The sequence below is a fragment of the Bison bison genome, unplaced genomic scaffold (assembly GCF_000754665.1).
Source record: "Bison bison bison isolate TAMUID 2011002044 unplaced genomic scaffold, Bison_UMD1.0 scf7180017864235, whole genome shotgun sequence".
Taxonomy (NCBI): Eukaryota; Metazoa; Chordata; class Mammalia; order Artiodactyla; family Bovidae; genus Bison; species Bison bison.
This window is the reverse complement of record NW_011494807.1, coordinates 8,122,736-8,134,153: the sequence shown is the minus strand read 5'-3', so window position 1 is coordinate 8,134,153 and position 11,418 is coordinate 8,122,736. Positions and strand designations below refer to the sequence as shown.

Here is an 11,418-nt window from a genome sequence, read left to right as displayed (position 1 = left end):
TGGGAAATAGATGGGGAAACAGTGGAAACAGTGTCAGACTTTATTTTTCTGGGCTCCAAAATCACTACAGATGGTGACTGCAGCCATGAAATTAAAAGACGCTTACTCCTTGGAAGGAAAGTTATGACCAACCTAGATAACATATTCAAAAGCAGAGACATTACTTTGCCGACAAAGGTCCATCTAGTCAAGGCTATGGTTTTTCCTGTGGTCATGTATGGATGTGAGAGTTGGACTGTGAAGAAAGCTGAGCGCTAAAGAATTGATGTTTTTAAACTGTGGTGTTGGAGAAGACTCTTGAGAGTCCCTTGGACTGCAAGGAGATCCAACCAGTCCATTCTAAAGGAGATCAGTCCTGGGTGTTCTTCAGAAGGACTGATGCTGAAGCTGAAACGCCAATACTTTGGCCCCCTCATGCGAAGAGTTGACTCATTGGAAAAGACTCTGATGCTGGGAGGGATTGGGGGCAGGAGGAGAAGGGGACGACAGAGGATGAGATGGCTGGATGGCATCACCTACTCGATGCACATGAATTTTGGTGAACTCTGGGAGTTGGTGATGGACAGAGAGGCCTGGCGTGCTGCAATTCATGGGGTCGCAAATAGTCGGACACAACTGAGCGACTGAGCTGAGTCTTAGTTTATGGCATTTGCACTGGTTATTATCTCTGAATAGTAAGCATTCCTTTCAGCTCCTTGAATGAGTTGCTCTTTCACATTAAAATGACAATTTTTTGTAATATATTTAGAGGTTATTTTCCTCCAAAAATAGTTTTGGTAATTTTGATCATCACGCTCAGCTTTAATTTTCACCTTAGCATATATATCACAATTAGATCCTCTTTTTTATTGGTTGATTATTGGTTGAATGATCAACCTACTTACTACTATATATCCAATGAACTACCTATCCACCCATCCATCTACCTAAATATTCACCTATAAGTGTACTTATTTAGTCATTCATCTATCCATCAATCCATCTGTTTATCTACCTCTTCTCTTTGACCTTCTGACGAGTACTTAAAAATGTATTTATTGCCATTTCTGAGATGTTTGAAGAGGAAGTAGAGATAAATACATATAATTAATTTAGAATGGGCATATAATTTATCATTCAAAACAGGATAGTTTGAGAGTAAAAGGAATTATAATTACACTGAGACAAGAGGTATAAACTGGGACTGTCTCAGGTGTATGGTTACCCAATTAACTATCAGAAGTCTTTTATTTAAATTATTGAAGCTTCATAACATTTTAATATTTGGTATGCTTTCTATTCCTTTCTTTAATAAGACTACTAATTATCTTCATACATTTATTCTGATAAAGTTTACATTAATACTATCAAATAACTCCATGTTGGGCTTTTTCTTGGAATTAAGTTATATTTGTAGCAGAAATAATGTTGTTGAGGCACATGATGTATTGTGTTTGGTCAGAAATGACATTACTAAGAAACATGATGTAGCTCTCCATTTTAGTTTTTAACTATTTTTCAGAATGTTTAATATTTTTTTCTTATGAATTCTATATAATTTTTAGTTAATTTCTTTCTAAATTCGTTTATGTTTTGTTGAACTGATGTAACTGGGGCATGGTTTTTTAAATTGCATTTCCTTACCTATTGTTAGTATACAGAAAAATTCTTAATATTTATTTCATAACTATTTAGAGCCCTATTTCAGATTTTTTCTTTCATTCCATGTTATTTATGTGGGAAATATATTTGTGCTTACAGTGGAAGATTGTATTTTTTAAAGATGGCTACAGTAACATTTCCATCCCATGTGCTCTTTGGCAATATAAGAGTGCCACTCCACCAAGACTCTCCTTCCATTGAATATGGGCTTAGTGACTCATTTAGAGCCAATAGAATGCTGCAGACGAGCTACCGTGTGGCATCTGAGCCATTCAGTTTCTGCCTATTGTTTTGAAACATTTCCTTCTGGATGCTCTGTATTGCGATGCTCGTGAGCTCGCAGATGCCGCAGTGTGAGGAGTCCAAGCCCCATGGGGAAGCATGGTATGCAGGTATTCTAGTTTATTCAGATGAGCATTTTAGTTATATTTGCCTAGGCACCAGCCATGTGAGTAAAGAAACTTCCACATGATTCATCAGTCACCCCCAGCCATTCTTCCTAGCTGAATTCCTAAGACATTGAGAGGCAGAGACAGGGCATGCCCACAGTGCCTCGTCCACATTCCTCAGGCCCTGAATCCTAGAGCACGGAGTTTGTGGTTGTTATATAGTAGTAGGGAAGGGAAGAATCATGAGTCAGTGAATAGGATGAGTAGTCATAGTAACTTTGCCATTTGTTAGTCTTGAGACTTTCATATCAATTCAGCTTTCTTAGACTCAAGTTTCCTTATCTATAAAATGGGACCACTGTTATCTGCCTTCCAAAAGTGCAGAGAATTGATGAGAATCAAATGAGAAAATTGTGAAAGTATTTTGTGAAAATTGATGTGGAAGTGTAAACAACTCTCCATAAATATGTAGAGATACATAAACATAAATATAAAGACTGATTTGGGGGGAGAGAGAGATATATATTTCTTTATACCGTCAAATAGGCTTAATTATTTTCCCGGGCAAAGTCAGCCAGAGCATGTGAGAAAGGAGATTCTGGCCCTATTGAACCACATGCTAGATCTGTGAAACATGAACTTTCTGCTCTTTAATGAAAAATGACTGAAACTTCTTCTGGGAAAGGCATGATTTATGTGGTTCTATTTAGGACTGAAGAAGTCCAAATATCTCAAAAGTGACCTGAGGTAAAACTGAAACTGCTAGAGGGTGTCTCATCTTTGTTGAGGTTTTTCTTTATAACCTAAGGTCAGCGTGTTAGAAACAATGGAAGCTACTAGCTGGGAGAGTTGCTTAGTCTGTAACTCCAAGGCACCAGCCACAATGGCTTATATCTCCGGCATGAAGTGCCAGACTATCCATGATGAAGCCAAGCTCACCCATTTCCATGCAACTCAAGAAAATCAGAGTTTGATTTTTTTTTAAAGAGTGTTTGACCTTTAGAAAAGCAGCGAGAGGGATCTCACTCAATGTTTCCACTCTGTATTCTTGTGAATCTAAAAAAAGAAGGTGTTTATTCAGAACATATTAAGATGTGAACTTCCTGATTTTTATGCTTGGGTTCTCCAAACCAACTTCTGCTCACCCTCTTTTTGACTCTCTTAATTCTGCTTTATCTGAAATAATTGAGCATCCCTTTTAGTTGTCTGTTGAAGAATTGTACGCTGTGAATAGGCAAGGCTTAAGGGTAGTGTGATCTACTGGAAGGGATATTTACTTTTCAGTACGATCCAAATCTTACTACACACATATTAACAGCGCTGACTTCAGCTATGCCTACACTTTTTTGAAGCTCAGAAATGGGGTAAAAAGGGATAATACTATTTACCCCCTGGTGCTATTATGAAGATTAAATGACCTTTTGAGTTTGGGGAAACAAAGTCATGTTGACATTTTTACCCCAACTTCCGTGGGTCAGATCATCTACCAACATTACTGCTGAAGATCCCAACAATTTCCTTCCTCTTTGTCAATTTCCTCCAGGTATTTCTGGAACTTCCCAGGTGTTTCTACACATGCTCATGCATGGGTCTCCAGCCTCATAGTTTAGAATGAAACAGCTCCTCCTCAGCCTCTAGCTCTTCACCCTGTAGACTTCAGGCTGGAGATTAGACATTAAATTCTTCTCTATAGTCCTATCTTCTTTATCATCCTGATTTACCTTCCTGTTCAAGTTTGTAACTTACCTACCTCTTACGTGAATGAAAATGAATTCATGAAATAGACTTGGAAATCACCAGACCTTCTAGTTCCTAGGCATAGCAGATGCTGAGTTCTAATTTGGGCTTCCTGGAACACCTGGCCCACAGAGTCTCACGTCCATGATCCAGGAGGGGCTAGGTGACATATCCACGGTCACACAGTCAGGACACAAACTCAGGTCTTATATGCTACAGTGGAGTTAGGCTCTGGAGCTAGAGGCCTCAAGACTGGGATCAGCTCTTTTCTCCTGGGTGGCTTTGGAAAAGTGCAGCCTGTAACAGTAGACTCAAAGGCCATTTTGTGGCTTAGCCTGGTAGTGGCCTTCCATGATATTGACCTCTAAAGGTCACCCTGAGAAACCTAAGACTCCTTCTTAGTAGGAAAAAAAAAAAATAAAAAGCACATCTTTATTTTTCACCTTGGCAAATATATGAGTGTACTTTTCCTGAGTAAATAACCATTCTTTGTGTTTAATTTCTATTGTGTATTCACAGTTTCCGTTTGTGGGCAGAGTCATGGCTTAAATTAAGCCGAACTCATAGCATTTTATAGCCGGCTTCATTTTAATTCCCTCCCTTTCCTTTTGCATGTTGTTAAGGCGCTGGAATATTTCTTGGGACTGTTGGCAGAGAAGCTAAGTAGTGAAGTCACACGCCAACATAGAGAATAATCCAGGGAGTTTTGATCCCCCATCAAAGAAGCAAACCAGCCAGCTTCCAGATTCAGGGGCAAGTGACATGCAATTTAGTGCTCAGGGGCCTCAGCTTAACTGCCTGTCCAGCTCACTGCCATGAACACTCCCTGAAACTCTGAGGTTGAAAATCAATATAACATTGGTTTCTGGTCAAGAAACTTAGAACTGCACTGATAGAGTCAAAAAAGATGCATAGTCAGTTAAAATAAGCCTTTAGAGTGATGTCTGCAGGCCTCTCTACGTCTCAGCCAAATACTTTCTACTTTTTTGGAGGGTCTGGACTCAGACCTCAGAAACATACAAAAGCTCTAGGTTCTATCTTGGAGACTCCAGAGATAGGAAAGTCATATCTGCGTTATTTTGTAAAAGGAGAAAGGGGCTTCCTGTCACTGTAACTATTATATTATAACCAGAACTTTTATCCTTAGGAATATTTGGTAGAAAATGTCTTCTGAAGAATTCCTCTGTGTCCTTCTTCATTGTCCTGATTCAGATTTTACTTCACCGTCTTTTTAAACCTTTTGTCCTGGAATGTAAACCAAATTGAAACAGGTATCAAAACCCCTAATCACCAGACTGACTATCTAACCCTGAACCAAAGACAGATTAATCAGTCAATATTTGTTTAAGATAAATCATAAATAAAAGGGTTTGTTTGAACTTTTTCCTTTCCTTTAGAAGTCCTAGTGATTAGGTGTGACATAAAACACACTTTTTTCCTTCTTTTGATCAAGAACATCAAAATACTCTCAGAAATGAACAAAATGTCTGAATTTTTAACTGTAAGGCCTACAATCAAAGGAAGAGATTAGCTGAGTGTTTGGGCCCTTAGGAAGATGTGCTTTATTACCTGAGAGGCTGGGAAGATTAATAAGCTTTTTGCGACCATGGGTTATTTCTTGCTGGTGTCCTCCCTTGACTTTAGGAAGTTGATTATCTGAGACTTGGATTGATTCCTATAGTCTTGGTGCTGTGTTGGCTAGAAAGCCCTTGGGATGGCTGGGAAAGTGTTAACTGATCAAATCATTGTTCTGTGCCCTCTTATTAGTTCCCGGAGCTTATAAGGGAGATTAGGTTTAGCTCCAGCTTTCCGGGCGGGGGTGGGGGGGCACAGGGGGTAAGACAAAAAGCCTGATTTTCAAAAGGTATTGTAGGAAAGCTCTCCCTCTTATGCTTGCATTATTTAAAATAATTACCCTAACACCTGCACTTTGCTTTCTTCAAGGTTCTCAAGTTTTCCTGTACTAGACAAAAATAAACTCCAACTTTGTACACTGAAATTTGCAGAGAAACAAGCCTGACATTTCTGTTAGTGTTCAAGTGAATGATGACCAAGCAGCTCATGTAACAGGAAGTGACTCCTGACACTTTGGGGGACAATTGTCCTCTACCCTCAACCCCATTTTTGTTTATCTAGAAGTCTCACTGTTGTCACTTATCTTGAATTTGGGTCAATTTGTCCCAAAGATAAGAGTTTCCACTTTAAAATAACGATAACTGACATTTATTGATTGCTTATGTACTGTAGAAAGCTCTGTATATATTGACTTATTTAATCTTTAACACAACCGATGAAGGAGGTATTTTTATTCCCATTTCACACAGGAAGAAAGTAGAGGCCATGCTGTGCATTGCCTAACAATGTAGGCTCTTTAAGAGCCTGGCTTCTTTTGCTCACTGATGTATCCTCAACGTTTAAAAGAATGCCTGGCATATAGGTGTTCAGTAAATACTTGTAGAATGAATGAATGGATGAATGCATGAACAACCCTGGGGCCACATAGCCAACTGGAACCCAGGTTCAGCTCTCTGATCAACACCTGTGCCCTTTGTAGCCTCAGCACACATTTTCAGGCAGTGTAGCTGCCCTGTGATCTCACTAATCTCAGAAGAGAAAAGTACTAACTTCTTACTGTCATAGCCTCTGTGAAATCACCAGTGAAAACAGGATCAGATTTAAGTACTTAGGGCTGCTGCTGTTCGGGTTTAATACAGTCTGATGAGCTAAAAAAGTAACATGGTGTGGTGGCATCTGACAGAGCTCTTAACCTCTCATTGGTCCAATCCCCTCATCTGTCAAATAGAAATAAGTATACTGACTGCATACAGGTACTGTGAGGTTAAATGGAAGCCTGTAGATGAAACCACCTAGCTCCAATGTCTCGCGCAGAATGAGCATTCAGTGTTAGTTTACTTTGTCCTTCTCCCATTGAATCTGAGGCTGTGTCACATTTTTGGACAGGCAACAAAATCCTCTTTTTTTTTTTCTTTTGAGCAAAATATGGATGGGGAGAGCCCGGACAAGGACATTCACCCTAGGGAATGAAAGAATGCAAATGTAGTTAATTTGTACTGACTGTTCTGCAGGTAGAAACATTTTCTTGCAGATATTCAGATATTTCAGCACATGTGTAAAATGCTCTGAGATAATCCTGGCATTTGTGGACATGGGAAAAAAGCCAGACAGACAGAGGGGTTGTGGATGCTGGAGTAGAGCCTAATTAAATAGGTTATGAAATGCTGTAGGTAATGTCTAACGCCCTGGCTGCTTGGAAGGTTAGGAGGGAAGTCTTTTCAAGATTGTTATTGAGAGAGGGAGGGACGATAGTTAAATAATACAAAGGGTTCAAATTTTAAGAAAACCTGTATTTTAAAAAAGATGCACAGATAGATCTAAAAGTATCTGAAGATATCCTTTATAGGAAAAAAAAAGGAGTGGATTCCCAAATTTAATTGAAATGCTTTTGGACTCCTTTCTTGAATGCAGAGAAGGATCCTGTGTGGGACTAAAGAGGGAGGGGGAGCCCTGGGGGGAAAGAAAAGCAAAGTGGGGAGCTTGACTGAAGAGAGAGGTCACCTGTATTGCTGGCCCCAGATTTCTGCTCATCTCAGCTGCGCCCTGCAACAGCAGCTAGCTTTGGAAATGAGCTTTAATTTTGAAGAAGGAAAGGGAAAGAAAGATGGCAAAGCACGCGTGCTAGAGGCCTCCTCTAGACAGGAGTCCTGGAAGCCCTGCTCTTTCTCGAGAGCTGCTGGCATATTCCCCATGTGCTTCTCTGAGCCTACAGGGGTTTGCCATCTAAATTCAGAAGAAAATGTTTTATCCCAAACAGGTCACTCAGCTGGAACCAAACAGAGTCCCTAGATGGGGAAAGGAGCTCTCCCTGATTTTCCAGTTTCCTGATTTACAGTCACCCAGGGCTTAGCACCATGGCTTGATCTCTATAAACTGTTTTGGAGATTTCAACAACTAAAAGATGGCCTTGAGTGGAATGTTTTCCCTTTGAGATGATGGGTAGTAAAGCCAGATTTAGGAATGGGAAGTGAAGTGAAGTGAAGAAGTGAAGTAAAGTCGCTCAGTCGTGTCCAACTCTTTGCAACCCCATGGACTGTAACCCACCAAGCTCCTCCATCCATGGGGTTCTTCAGGCAAGAATACTGGAGTGGGTTGCCATTTCCTTCTCCAAGGGATCTTTCCGACCCAGGGATCGAACCCAGGTCTCCCGCATTGCAGGCAGACGCTTTGGGAAAGATAAAGCAAATGTGAAGACCGCTTTGTCTTTTCTCTTTCAGCCTCCTGCAGGGCTACTTCAAGGAGCAGTGTGAGGAGGCGTGTCACGCTGTTTATATCGCATTTCCATGGTTACTTCACCTGTCTTCCTTTTGTCTTCCATATTCTTTAACACCCCAATTCCCCCTTCCAGCTATTTAAATGTCCCATCTTCTCTCTTCTTCTTTTCTAGTACACTCATGCAAGAATTTCCTAGCTGACAGATTTAGAGATGCCCCTTTTCATGTCTCCTAAATGCAAGAGAGTTTTACTTTAGAGTTAATTTAAAATAATATTCCTCTGAAAACTTTACTTACTTGGAATGATTTTTGAGATAATTTGATACAGGGCAGGGTGTACCAGAATGAGGGCTGTGCCTTCCAGCATTGCAGTTCATGGTAGGTCCCAAGCAAAGTAAAATAAATTTGTCTTCAGTAACATGATAGCCCCTGAGAAAACTGAAGTATAATTTAGAGGTGACCTAACGTTTTTAAAGCCTTTGACTGTGTGCATCACAATAAACTGTGGAAAATTCTGAAAGAGATGGGAATACCAGAACACCTGATCTGCCTCTTGAGAAATTTGTACGCAGGTCAGGAAGCAAAAGTTAGAACTGGACATGAAACAACAGACTGGTTCCAAATAGGAAAAGGAGTTCATCAAGGCTGTATAATGTCACCCTGTTTATATAATACTTATATGCAGAGTACATCATGAGAAACGCTGGACTGGAAGAAACACAAGCTGGAATCAAGATTGCCGGGAGAAATATCAATAACCTCAGATATGCAGATGACACCACCCTTATGGCAGAAAGTGAAGAGGAACTCAAAAGCCTCTTGATGAAAGTGAAAGTGGAGAGTGAAAAAGTTGGCTTAAAGCTCAACATTCAGAAAACGAAGATCATGGCATCCAGTCCCGCCACTTCATGGGAAATAGATGGGGAAACAGTGGAAACAGTGTCAGACTTTATTTTTCTGGGCTCCAAAATCACTACAGATGGTGACTGCAGCCATGAAATTAAAAGACACTCCTTGGAAGGAAAGTTATGACCAACCTAGATAGCATATTCAAAAGCCAGAGACATTACTTTGCCAACAAAGGTCCGTCTAGTCAAGGCTATGGTTTTTCCTGTGGTCATGTATGGATGTGAGAGTTGGACTGTGAAGAAGGCTGAGCGCCCAAGAATTGGTGCTTTTGAACTGTGGTGTTGGAGAAGACTCTTGAGAGTCCCTTGGAGTGCAAGGAGATCCAACCAGTCCATTCTGAAGGAGATCAGCCCTGGGATTTCTTTGGAAGGAATGATGCTAAAGCTGAAACTCCAGTACTTTGGCCACCTCATGCGAAGAGTTGACTCACTGGAAAAGACTCTGATGCTGGGAGGGATTGGGGGCAGGAGGAGAAGGGGACGACAGAGGATGAGATGGCTGGATGGCATCACTGACTCGATGGACGTGAGTCTAGGTGAACTCCGGGAGTTGGTGATGGACAGGGAGGCCTGGCGTGCTGCGATTCATGGGGTCGTAGGGAGTCGGACACAACTGAACGACTGATCTGATCTGATCTGAACATGTTTTCTGTGAGGATGATCGCTAACTAAATTATCAACACGGTACCTTGATAATGTGATTATCAAGCTTGATAAGAATTCTAAAGATCTGATTATTCATATCTGATTCCTAAATGCCTAAAATCAACATTATATTATTTATGCATAGTTAAACCAAAGCATTTGGCCTTCTCCTATTATTTAGCATTCTTCCCCTTCTATAATATATTTGAGAAAGTGACAATGATTCAAGACCCATAATATATTCTATATAATATAATTATATGTTGAATACTAATTATTTTGTTGGCTGTGTAGCTCTTTTGGGGATTGCACCCTTATCTCTTTGCCAGTAACCCTCTTCATTTCTTTATCCATCCTGGCTTGTTTGTTTAGTCCACATATGGTGAATGCCTGCAAGCACACAATGCTACATGCTGGGCATTGGAAATGCAGTGGTGAATGAACAGACATGGCTAGGGCATTATGGAGCTTAACATCCACTGGTTTCTTTAAGTGTTTTACTTAAAAAAAAATAAGAAAAAGGTTTTTCCTTCACTTGTACATCAGTACTGTCAAACAGCAAATACAATATATCCTACTTAAAGGCTGAAATAATTTGACTCATAAGACCATACCTTGAACTCAATCATTTATGAGGCTACAAAGTACCTGTAGGGTATGAGTCACTGAATATGACAAGATATACCACAAACAAAACCCAGTTGCAATGTTTGAGGAATGTATAGCATAGAAAGTGAAGTGAAAGTGAAATCGCTTAGTCCTGTCAGACTCTTTGTGACCCCATGGACTGTAGCCTACAGGCTTCTCCGTCCATGGGATTTTCCAGGCAAGAATACTGGAGTGGATTGCCATTTCCTTCTCCGGGAGATCTTCCCAACCCAGGGATTGAACCTGGGTCTCCTGCATTGTAGGCAGATGCTTTACCATCTGAGCCACCAGGGAACACACACACATTTTCATTTTTGAAAGACTTTTGAATTAGCTTTAATTTTGAAATTTATTTTATAAAGGGATAATTTACATGAAGTAAAATTGATCTTAATTTTTCAGCTTAATTTTGATAAATGCATATGATTACACAAGGCATACCTCTAATAAGATAAAGACTATTTCCATCATCCTGGAAAGTTTCTTTCCCTCATCCAGTCAATTCCCTCCTTTCCCCAATCCCAGAATTCACTACTGTTCCAAATTCTCTCACCATAGATTAGGTTTGTCTGTTCTTAGACTTCCTGTAAATGGGATTAAATAAAATGTAATTTTAGACTTCTAGGTTTTTCCCCTCTTTATATTTCTGAGACTCTTCCATATTGCTGAGTATATCAATAACTGGTTCCATTTAAATTCTAAGTAACATTCCAGTGCATAGATGTACCAGAATTGTTTATCCACATAGTTATAAGTGGACATTTGGGTTGTTTTTAGTTATTATAGTCATACTTCTTATACCAGTCTCTTCGTGGACATTTTTTTAAAATTTCTCTTGGATGAAGACATAAAATTGGAAAAGGAAATGACAACCCATTCCGGTATTCTTGCCTGGAAAATCCCATGGATACAGGAGCCTGGCGGGCTATAGTCCAGGGGGTCACAAAGAGTCAGACACAACTTAGTGATTAAATAACAACAAAGACATATAATGGGATTTCTGAGTCACGGAATAGATTTATGCTTAATTTTATAAGAAACTATCACTGGATCATAGAAAAAGCAAGAGAGTTCCAGAAAAACATCTATTTCTGCTTTATTGACTATGCCAAAGCCTTGGACTGTGTGGATCACAATAAACTGTGGAAAATTCTGAAAGAG

General features: G+C 39.9%; 1 non-coding gene across 1 annotated transcript; it reads right to left on the bottom strand.

The window, feature by feature from the left end:
* Positions 1-10,479: 10,479 nt before the first annotated feature.
* On the bottom strand, positions 10,480-10,551 carry TRNAC-ACA. Its single transcript has one exon. It is a non-coding gene; the product is annotated as a tRNA-Cys (tRNA).
* Between the last annotated feature and the right edge of the window lie 867 nt (positions 10,552-11,418).